An 11,635-nucleotide genomic window follows, 5' to 3' on the forward strand; every position below is an offset into this window, starting at 1 on the left:
AGTGCAACCTGTATCTAAGTCAAGGCATTATGTCTCAAACTTGCAGCTGTACGTTTTAATATTTTGCTTCAATGTGACATTAACTCCCTTTGGCATCTTTCGAAATCATAAAACCATACAAATCAAAGTTTAAATATTGTCAAGATAAATAAAAGTGTAGTGATGTGCCTGGGGGGACCCTTAAGGTCTTTGACTCCTTTTAGAAAGTCTGTCACCAGACTGAAGAGAAGTTGGGCTGATTTTTCTGCTTCCAATGGAGATAGCACAGTGCTGGGTACTGCCAGAGCTGAAGCTGTGGGAATGGGCAATGCACTGCTGAGTCTGATGCCCTGGTTACTGCACTGTATGCCATTCTTCCTCCCCACTCATCCCATTTGCGTTATATTTTTTGAATACAAGCAATTCTGCACAAGAAAGACAACAGGAAAAGGAGTTAAAAACCTGAGGAAGATTTGTCCATGTTGTGTCCACAGTCTGAATTTCTCCTGAGCCAATGACTAATTTGTAACACACAACAGGCTCAGGCTTTCCCTCTATGTCCTTGTTTAGTGCTGAGGAGGAGGAGGAGCTTGCTGCAGAACTGGGACCACTGCCTGCTATTCAGCCTACGGGATTTCCCCTGTAAATGGATCAAAAACTTATATTCAGAAGTGCAACTGTTCTTTTGCTGAAATGGCAACTTTTTTCTTTACATTTATTTCTATGAAAAGGTGGGACATCTAAAGAAAACATTTTCATAAACAAAGAGACAGAGGAGGGATTACAAATCAGCTCCAAAGTCAGGCTATTGCTCTAAGGGTGTTGTGCTCTGAGAGAAATAAAAAGCTGCCTTATATGTAAAATACTTCATAAACTTTTCATGCTATACTGACAACTAATTAAGACAATTAATAATGACACGCTGGCAAGTCTGCTGCTCTTACTATCATAATGAGTTTGCAGCTTCATTCATCTGCCACTGTACTCAGGGGACACTAAACAGATTTGTACTAGACCATTAAGTATTGTTGCTTTTTAATGTAGATCAAATAGAACCAAGTCCTACCCAAAGACAAAAAGTTCTAGGGTCTTGAAGGATATACAGAATTTTATCTCTTGTACAGACCCCCTCACAGTATTAAAAAAGGATGGGGAAGCATAAAGATGTGCACACACACACACGCACACACATCCATCCATATACAGCTGTATGCATATTTCCCTCTGAATGTGAGAACTAAAGAAGGAGACAGGGAACTGTGAGTGAGAGAAAGTGAGAGTCTCCATTCTTGAAGATTTTCAGAAGTCATCTGGATATGGCCTTGGACAATCATCTGTGGGTATTCCTACCTTAGCAGAGGAGTTGGACCAGGTGAGCTCCAGAGGTCCCTTCCTATCTCAACCGCCCTGTGACTCTGATTTTGTGATTTCTACAACTAGAAATAATAACAGTAAAAAAAAAAAAAAAAAAAAAAAAAAAAAAAAAAAAACTAAACCCTACTCTGCAAAAATACGAGGCAGAAATTCGAATTTTGTTATCTCCTTAGCACTACTATGATTTCAGAAGAATTAAAAGAGTAAATGTGACACACATAAAATGTCCATCTCTCCATTCATCCATCTGGAAAGTGCTCTGACAGCACTTGTCCAAGAACATGGTGGTGGGATGTAGGGATGTCAAGAAGGTGATTTTTTGTATTGCCTTTCCTGTCTGCACCGCTGAGTTAGGATCTATCCTCAACAACAGCTTCATGCTTGTTTTTCCCTCTGTTCTGCTTTTGTGCTAGTGGAAATGGAATCCTTGTCCTAAGCTGAAATGGCAGCCTTCCCATAGCTACTGTGAACATCAGAGGAGTCTGCTGACTGTCAGTCAGTGCCTCCAGGTATGACTTATTTTGATGCTGTAATTGTCTCATGAAATGCTAAGGTCTAAAGAGCAGAAGTAAAACTATTATTAGTGAGTTTAAAATGCACTCAGTATCTGCCCACACCTTCAGTAACCAAAAGTTCAACTGGCAACTTACCAACTCCAAGAAGAAAAGGATCTTAAATTGAAATAGGAAGATCCTCTAGAAGTGTCCTTGCAAATATAATGAAGAATACAGCCATTAGAGCTGAAGATTTTGTAAACTCCAAGTGAACTCTCCTGTAAACTAGGACTTTGTTAGCATGTCTCTTGTGCATCAGTACTAAGTATTAATGCTTTACTGTCCCACAAAAGAAAGGGAAAAAGCATCTGCAGAAAAAGCAGATGAGCAAAAATATACAAAGGGAAGAATGGTTCACTGGTGATGCAGACATCTGCTTGTGTTAAAGTATCACAGAGAGAAAGGTCATGAGAGTGAGAACAAGGTCCCTTGGCCCCACCACCTTATGCGTCAGCATTTCAAAAATAAGATGCTTGCTTTATCTTGCTTAAGATACCTAAAGGTTACAGGATAATAAATTCCATGTAACACAAGTGGCTGATTGGATACAGTGCATAGGGAGGGCCAAGCCTAGAGCTGTGATTAATCAAGTTCAATACACTATTTCCAACAGCAGTTAAGTGCCACATGTTTCAGAGAATGTTAGAAAAACAGCCTGTCATGCACAATTAAGGGAATTACTTCTTCATGGAGAAAATAATCTTTCAGGCTCTGGGTCTTAATCAACAGAACCCAGGATTGATCTGTGAATCCAGTCCCTTGCTATTTTAAGCATCCACAGCTTGTAATGTTTTTCAGGAAGTGATCAAAAAGAATTGGTTAAGCCCTGAACTGTGAAAGTTTATCACATTACTCTAAGTGGATCTGTCTCCACTGTAACCATGATATATCTACACATTTCTTTTTCATCCCTGAATTCCTCAAATCACTAATGTTTTATGACAAAATGCAGCATATGCTAATACCTTCTATTTGTTGTCAGGCTTTAATTTTACATCCTTTCAAAGCAGCAGGAATGGAGTCCAGCTCAGATTCAGGAACCAAATGTGTTTGCTGTAGATGCCTTAAATTTGAAAGCTGAATTGTTACAGTCCCTGAGGGAACTGGGTTGTTTAGTCTGGACAGTAGGAGGGTCAGGGGGAACCTCATTGCTCTCAATTACCTAAAGGGAGGTTGTAGTGAGGTGGGGGTTGGTCTCTTCTGCCATGTCTCAAGTGAAAGAATGAGAGGAAATGGCCTGAACTTGTGCCAAGGGCAGTTCAGATGAGATATTAGAAAAATTGGCTCACTAAAAGAATGGGTAGGCATTGAAATAGGCTGCCCAGGGAAGTGGTGGAGTCACTGTCCCTGAAAGTGTTTAAGAAGCATCTGGATGTGGCACCTGGGGATATGACTTAGAGGTGATTATGGGTGCCACTGGGTTGATGGTTGTACTGGATGATCCTGAAGGTCTCTCCCAGCCTTAACAATCCTGCGACGGCTACAGTTAATTTAAACATGAGCAAAATACAGTGCAAAGCAATGGGAAGGCCAGTAGCTGTACTTCAAGGACCAATTTTGAACCTGGTCAAAGCCAAGACATTTGACTTAAGAACTCAAAAAAGCCAAATCCACAGACTCAAGATACCTCAGTTGGGCTAAGACATGACAACACATAAATACATTGCTAGCAATTGAATTCTGATTTTTCTTAAAAGCTAGTCAGTTGCCTCAACCACCTCTTGGTGTGCTTTTCTCAGATTGGCATTTTGGAACATAGCCAAGCATTTCTTGAATTGTTGCTGCACACATTTATGTGCCAAAACATTTTCTGTGTGTTAACTACAGATGCAAACTTGACATTGTTGTGCCTGAGCTCAGGACTTGAAGCACCTGTATGATGTTTAAACTGTAGGTGGTTCTTATTTTTCCATGAGTAGTTGCCATCAGATTCAGCAACATTTCAGTTAGCAACTCAGCTGACTGAAGAATGGAGATTTAGTTTAAAATTAGGAATTTGTAGGTAATTCCTAATCTGCTTGTGATAGACAATTCTATATTTAAATGTTTGGCAACTTTAAGACTGAAAACTTTTCACTGAACTTCTCTTGATTTACAAGTCTCATAATTATGAAAATGAGGCCTGAAATGCTTATTTTAAAGCTTTTTTCTTATTTATTCAAACACAAATGTAAAAGACTCTTATAAAGACTCAGAGAACTCATTCAATTACACTCAGTTGGTGTTAGAAATTTTTGCACTTGGCAGTACGAAAGTTATAAATCACTTAAAATAAAAAGTTTAGAGAAGAGACTAGAATCTATAATTAAATCTTCGAGTGTAAATTTCTATTTTACATAATGTGAATGTGGGCTCTATAGAACTACATAATTTTCTAGAGAGAAGTTTTAAAGGTGATAACATGGAGTGACTAGTGCAAAAAAGAGAGTTAATAGCTATGTTGTAAGCCTGGAGTTTAAATAGGTCATGAGTGTGTCAGTCTGCACAGGTGTGTGGGTTGAAAATTTCAGATTAAACTGGCTTTGGTACCCAATAGTTTCTCCTTAATGAAAAAAATTATTGTAATGACTTGGAAATATCCTCCTCCTAGTTTAGAGAAGTTGTGTTTCAGTCATCTCCTGTACTAGTTCTCCCCTGTTGGCTGCTTTCAGTGGCTAACTTCATTTTCAGGTCATTGACACTCATGATGAAAAAGGCTCCTCTCTCACCAGAAGGGTGACTCTTACTTCTGTCATATATAATATATAAGGAGGAATGGAAATTTAAGGCAACCAAATTACAGCTTCCATGAGGCATCATGGAATTTCTTTGAAGCTGAGAAGCTAGAATCTCTTGGTATGATTTTTGGGGTGGGCAAAATATTTAAATTTGTGCTTGAAGAAATACTAGCACTTTTAAATGCATTTCAATTGCTTATTTATTTAATTTATTTTGGTAACATCTTGAAATGTGTATCAACCAAAAGGAGAAACATGCTTAGCCCAACATCAGACAAGTGCAGATGGGCATTACACCATTAGGGATGTCAGTTTGGGTTGTTAAATTGCACTTTTTTCACAGCCACAATGTTCTGCAGTCACCAGCCAGCTCTGCTGTAGTTGAACTCCTCCAGAAGAAAGGGGCAGCCTCAGCCATGCTTGAGTGGGCTGGCTTGCAGTTGTTTGGTATTGCCAGAATGGTGTGAGGACACAAATTGACCATGGGAATCAGATACAGCAATTTCCCTTTCTCCCAGTGAAGAAAAGATTACAATACCTTTATTTGTGGTTGCTTACAAAAGTCACATTTCTTGACATTTGTTGAAGAAAAGCTTCATGAAGAAACTGCACAGGCCCAGCTGGGGCCCACTTAGTTATTGTGCAAAACCCCTGAGATGTAACTGGCTGCTCTGATAAGTTTCTGGCATCTTCTTAAACACAGAGCAAAGTAAGAGTCAACAGAGAGACTGAACTCTTTCCAGGAGGGCTCTTCCATTCTTATGTGTTGCATACAAAACTGAGGTGAGGGAGTGGTACAAGAGTTTTTTTCCATCTCAGTCATGGTCAAGTCTCGAACTGACACTTCAGAGTTTTAAAGTAATTTCTGTTTACAAATTCCAAACACTTGGGTCCTACACCATAAAAGTAACAACGGTGTCACGGCTGTAATATCCATCAGTTCCAATGGAAGCTGGGCAATTTTCTCAGCACAGAAACATCAATCTTGCAACCTCAGTTCACTGCAACCTTATGATCTCTTGGTTTATAAACCTGCCACTACAGCTTGCTTCCATAAACTCAAATTGAAATTGCTTTAGTGCAATAATGTCTGGTCTATTAACTTACAAATTGTCTTGATCCTTTGAAGAAGGCAGGAGTTGAATTCCACAACAAAATCAGAAAAATAATAAAAAAACAATATCTCTTTCCTCTTGCACAGAAAATGTTAGCCTACTGCACAGTATCTGATATGAACTCTACAGCACAGGGAAGGAAATCTGTGTTTGGTTTGTTTGGTAAATAAACTCAGAGCTCAGAGCTTGCCCGAGTCACAGGCACTGGTTTATGAGTTAACAAATTGTAAGGTTTCAGGGAAGAGAGGTGCCAAGTCTGATGACTATCTGATGAGAAAATTGCTTATGGAGAAAAAACTTAAATTTGCTTTAAGTGAATGTTTGAGCAAGTAAATTTCATTTTTCCTAAATACTTATGGCAGAAGAAAATTAATAACATATCTTAGAAACGGGAAAACAAAACAGAAAGAGAAAACAAAACAGAAAAGATTGTGAGTGATTTTCTGTGAAATTACAAGTTAAGAACCAAAAGTTCTTTCAGTAAATACTGTAATAAGTATATTTTTTTGAGTTTTTACCAAGAGCTTTTTGAAAGTACCCAGTAGGCAAATAGGACATACACTTACAGACACCATTCAGCCAACTGTAACACAGAAGAAATCAAACTCTTTTTCTCTTTCTGTATTTTTAATGCAATTGCAATATTATTTTGATTTTAAAAACAGCTATTTTTTAAAAAAATATTTAAACTATTTTTATTTGTTTCTCTGGTTTAAATTATCTTTGGGTTTGAAGTTAAGCTATAATTAATCTCATAAAAGGCATCATGGATCACATCACTCATCACTACACTTTTTGGGACATCTATTGGCATTGCAGTCACTTAAATCAGCTGAAGAAGTGATAAACTTTCTAGTGGTTAACTTAAACTTCCTTTCTTTTTTTTTTTTCTTTTTTTTTTATTCTCTTCCTTAGTTATATTTTCCTCTCTCCCAAAGCTTTGTACCAAAGCACACATCAAAGACAGAGCCTGTGATGATGGATATTTGGCGTAATTCTTCTCAGCATTCAGTGGGCTTTTCCTAGCTTCTCCCAGTTGCTTCTTCCTGACTATATTCATTATCTGCCTTCAAAGCAGTCCCACAGACCTCCCTTCTGAGGAGGATCTAAGAGTTCTTACATAGCTCCCACTGTGCATTGGCAAAATCTGCTCAGGACTGTCTTCACCAATTTGTGTGAGCAGTTTCGCTTCATATATTTCTTGAACATTTTTTAAATTTAAATAGCAACATTGGTTTATTCAGCATACACTCATAATTAGTTTCCTCCTGATTCCTTTTTGCCTCTCCTTTCCAAGTGGAAAATTGTCACTCAGACACACTCTTTTAAGAGCAAGGTGTTTCCAAATTACCTGGAAAGATTCACACTGAGTCCAGATGAGTCTGACTTGAAAGAGAAGATGTTCTGGTTTTCTTTCCGCTGCTTGTCAACTTATCCTGCAGTCTTGATTGTTTATATGGGAATATTGACTGATTAACACCAATGTACCAGGGCTGAGTACCCAGTCCACCAGTGTCAGTTCAAGCACCACCACATGAGACCCCAAACTTACCCAGCCAGTCAGCCTTCCAATGAAGGGTCAGATCAGCCACCTCCACAGAGAAGAATCATGCAACTGCACTGCCATTCATGCCATTTTGTACCTGTAAATCTCCTTGCCCAGCTGTGGAAAGCTACACTAAACTCTCAGGAAGCATTTACTTATGCAAGTATGAGATGGACTGCAGAGCAAAGTGCCCAGCTGCTGAATCAGTGCTGCCATCTCACTCATGATGGGAAAGGACATTGCTATGAGATTTTACATGATGGAAGTGGTGCAGTGCAGCAAAGCTCTTGGAATAAAAGAGTTTGAAGAATTAATCAGCATGTTTTGAGGCATGTTGATGGCAAAGGATTTGACTTGAGGCTACTCATGTCTGACACCGTCTTTGCTTGAACTGGAACTATTCACATGGAAAACGTTTTGCCCAGTGTAAGTAACTCACAAAGACAACCAAGACCAGGGTATCTCAGGCTGAGTTCCCTTCCCTCCCCTCTTCTCCTTTGAATAAATTAACTTCCTTACACTCTGACAGACTAGGGAAGATTAATTCAGCATGTGTGTGCACAGTACACCTGGCAGACACGATAAAGGCTGGCTCAAAGAGCTAAAATGAAACAAAGGCATAAATAATTCTGGAGAAGGACAAAATATGGGCAGTGATTGAGTGGTGGCAGTAATTACTTAAGTAAATGCCGAAACTTTAAAGAAACAAGAGGAAGATATTAATGAATATTTAATGCTGGAACATGTGAGCATGTTGATTTGCCATTTGGAAGGTCACGTTCCTGTCTTATCTGGCTGTGATAGATATGGGAATGGCTATTAAAATCTGTTGCAGGACAAATTTTTATTGGTTAAGGGCCTATTGATGCCCAGATGTACTGAAACCAAGAGTCTTTTCATTCACTCAGGGCACTAGAAAGGTTTTCATCATTCCTGAGCTTAGCTACCAACATGGAAACAAGCAAATAGCATAAAACACTCCAGATACCTGTAAACATGAACCGTACAAAAGCACAAAAGCTCATTGGACCTAAACTGGAGTTTACAAAGACTGAACAGCATCTCCAAAGATATGTGCTAGCTGTCCAGATTGGCAGAACATTGTAAGGTCAAGTGAATGTCAGATAAAATTGAGAATATATATATATATACATATATATAAACAAAAAAGGTAAACAAACAAAACCCACAGGAAATCTATTCATTCCGTGAAGTAAGTGTGCAGATGCTGAGCACAAGTCTCAGAGAAACTGGAGCTCCCATGAGCTTGCTTTCCCTGGAGGTACTAAAACTGTTGGGGCCTTTGCTTAGTCCCAAAAATCCTTCTAAGCTTCTGCTTCTGTAGAAGAAAAGCCAAGTGTTGCTCCACACCTCCAGGAGTTTTCTGCATGCTTAAAGCCAAATTGAGCTGAACTGGTGTCCTCCATCCCAGCCAAGGTCTCTTACCCCTCCTGTTGCCAGCTGTTATTACTATAAGACTGTGGGAACCTAGGACATCCCTCTGGCTGCCCTGGCTGTCTTGAGACCCTGGCAGGGGGCTCAGAGACCTTGGCACGAAGTCAAAAACACCTGTGCCTTCGATTTTAGCCCATGGAAAAAACTGCCAACTTTGTATGAGGAATTACAAGCCACAAGGGTTTGAGTAGTGTGGTATTTGAATTAACACAGGGTGAAAAAGTAGAATTTTGGGGTTTTAAAAGAAGGGGTTCAAGGGGAAAAAATTGAGGGATTTGGGTGTGTCCTGACCTTCTTCTCCTTCTCCTTCTTCTTGCCTTCCATGTCTTGTTGTGATGGTGACACTTTTCTATTGGTTTAAGGTAGAGACACAGTGTCTAACCTAAATTATAGATATTGGCACATTATTGTAAACATAGTAAACATAGTTTTTGGTATAAAATGTAAACACCACACAAGAGGGCAGACAGAAAGCCATGGCTGACTTGCTATACAAAGCTCAGCAAGTCAGAGAAAGAATGTTATAGATAAGAGAAAATAAACAACCTTGAGAAGCCAACCCTACACATTCAGACTTGTTCTTTGGCTGCATGGGCTGGGAATCAAGGACTTTTGCATTATTGGGGTCACCTCGATCTCCAGACCCCTGAGATAAGTCCAAATGTGTACCTGTGTTCTCTACTAAGTACATTTTGTTCCAGGAAAATAATCACTGCCACCTTATCTGCTCTGCCATCAGCTGTAGACTTCAGCATGCTATTCAGGCATGTATGTGGATATGGGCAGGTTTTGTCTGCTTTTTTATGCTTTTCATACTCAATGAAAGACAGACATGTTACTAATATTCTGCATATATGGGCACAGCTCCTTTCTCTGTAGAACCTGAGAGGGACTAAAGGCCTTCTACATGGCTTCTGCAGGCTCCTGGAAGGCCTCTACCAGCTCTAGTAGTTTAAAAGACTGTTGGATGGCTTACTAAAATGATATAATAAACACCTAATTATTCCACGTGGCTTCATTTTCTCCACTCAGCTGAGGGCAAGACCAGGATCCTTCAGGCAAAAAATAATCACGTTTAGTCCACCTGTTGCTATTTAGAGTAATTGCACTGTCATCACTTTCAAAGGGTATTTATTTCTTCAGCTATGTGAGATTACCATTCCTTTTACTCAGCTGTCTCAGGCCATACAGTCACCTCTGAAGAACTCATCCAGCTTCATTTGATGAGAACTTCTTGTGCCTTTTCCTCTGTATATACTGTCATGCTCTAAGACACCTGGCTCTATAGATCCCAAGAGCAGCTGGTTTGAAGAAACATCAGCCTCAGCTTCCTTAATTCCTGGTGTTAGCAAGAATCTTGTGTTGTTTATTTTTGACCCAGGGCAGAATCACATGGCTGTTCATGGGAGAGGGTTCTTCTCAAAACAACCACCCCACCTCTGGGACAGTTCAGTCCTGAGTCTCAAGGATTGGAACCCAAAGGATGACACTGGAAACTCAGTTCATCATTCTAATGGGTACTCAAAAATCACACACACACACACACAGATTATTTTGGCACAGCAATATTCACTCCTACTCTCAGCTCTGGTAATGTCTCACTTCCACTGATAATAATTACCTGGTTTTCCTTTTGCTCTGTCAAAATGACTAAAAATATTAAACTATATGAACTTTTCTTGTCCTTGCTAGCATGCCTCTGCTCTAAAGGTACCAATCATCCTTCTCTCTCAGTTTTATATGGATTACCATAATTAAGTATTGTTACGAGTTCGCTCTTAGCTTGAACTGTGATGCTGGTCCTCCTTCAGAGCTCAAGGAGGGCTATTGTGTTTCAAAATCCTATGTGTTTCTTCCAATTCAGCAGGGGAAAGAAAAAAAAAAAGGACACTACCCTTGTCTTCAAACTTTGCCTCTATGAAGTGCAGAAAGTCTCTCAGCAACATTATATTGACATGGCTGAGCCTTTGTCTGACTTCTCCGACTTGTCTCTGAGGACCTTCTGTTCTTGGCTATTACACGTTGTTACAATTTTATATTAAAATGCAGGAAGCTCATGTAGACTAAAGCCATGACAAGGGCTAAAACAACTCCTAAGATGGGGTTTGAAGAACAAGAAAAAGCAAGTATTTGAAGGATTTGTCCCACTACACCCCACAGAGGAATATATACATAACTGTACAAGCACAGCATTAGAGATGGTTACACAAGCAGTCCAGAAAATGACAAGACTTTAAGTTTTGGTTCAGATCAATGAAACACAGAAGAGTAGTAGCACTGCTCATTATTATAGTACTAACTTGTCCTTCAATAGATGTGAGAAAATAATGTTATACGATGTTAAAAAACTGTGAATTATGGTCTTAACCCAATAATGGAATTTTAAAAACCGCTACAGATGTGCATTAAATTCAAACTTTTGGTGACAGACAGAAAATTGTTACCTGTCCCTAAGCCCTAAGACTTGACCTGATGGCTTTGGCACATGAGAAGGCACAAGCAAAAGTCAGGAAACAGGAAATATTTTCAATGGAGATGAAGCTGGTACATTCTGCATGGCTCTGCTAAAGGCACCAAATATCTCAGTAGAGGATGAATGGGATACATTTTCAAAGTCACTACATTTGGCAAATTGGAAAGCTAAGTTTACACAATCAAAGCTGCCTGAAGCATAGTAGCAGATGGCATTGCAGAGAGATGCTAGGAAAAAAAGGTATTTTCTGCAAACATATATAAGCACTGAAAAGCCATTTGGATGACAAGGTTTCTCCTTCATGTACTAGTTGCTAGCTGCTTTTTCAAAAACAGGGCACAAACTTACTTTTACTTTTCCTTGAAAAATGGATAATACAAAATAAAACCATGTTTTAGTTTATGCACTAAGGTATTAAGACA

General features: G+C 39.3%; 1 long non-coding RNA gene across 1 annotated transcript; it reads left to right on the plus strand.

Annotated features, from left to right (window-relative positions):
* The first annotated feature begins 551 nt into the window (after window positions 1-551).
* Window positions 552-8,027, plus strand: LOC137468366 (uncharacterized). Its single transcript, XR_010995899.1, has 2 exons — window positions 552-621; window positions 6,655-8,027. It is a non-coding gene; the product is annotated as an uncharacterized lncRNA (long non-coding RNA).
* The last annotated feature ends 3,608 nt before the right edge of the window (window positions 8,028-11,635 follow it).

The sequence above is a fragment of the Anomalospiza imberbis genome, chromosome 2 (assembly GCF_031753505.1).
Source record: "Anomalospiza imberbis isolate Cuckoo-Finch-1a 21T00152 chromosome 2, ASM3175350v1, whole genome shotgun sequence".
Taxonomy (NCBI): Eukaryota; Metazoa; Chordata; class Aves; order Passeriformes; family Viduidae; genus Anomalospiza; species Anomalospiza imberbis.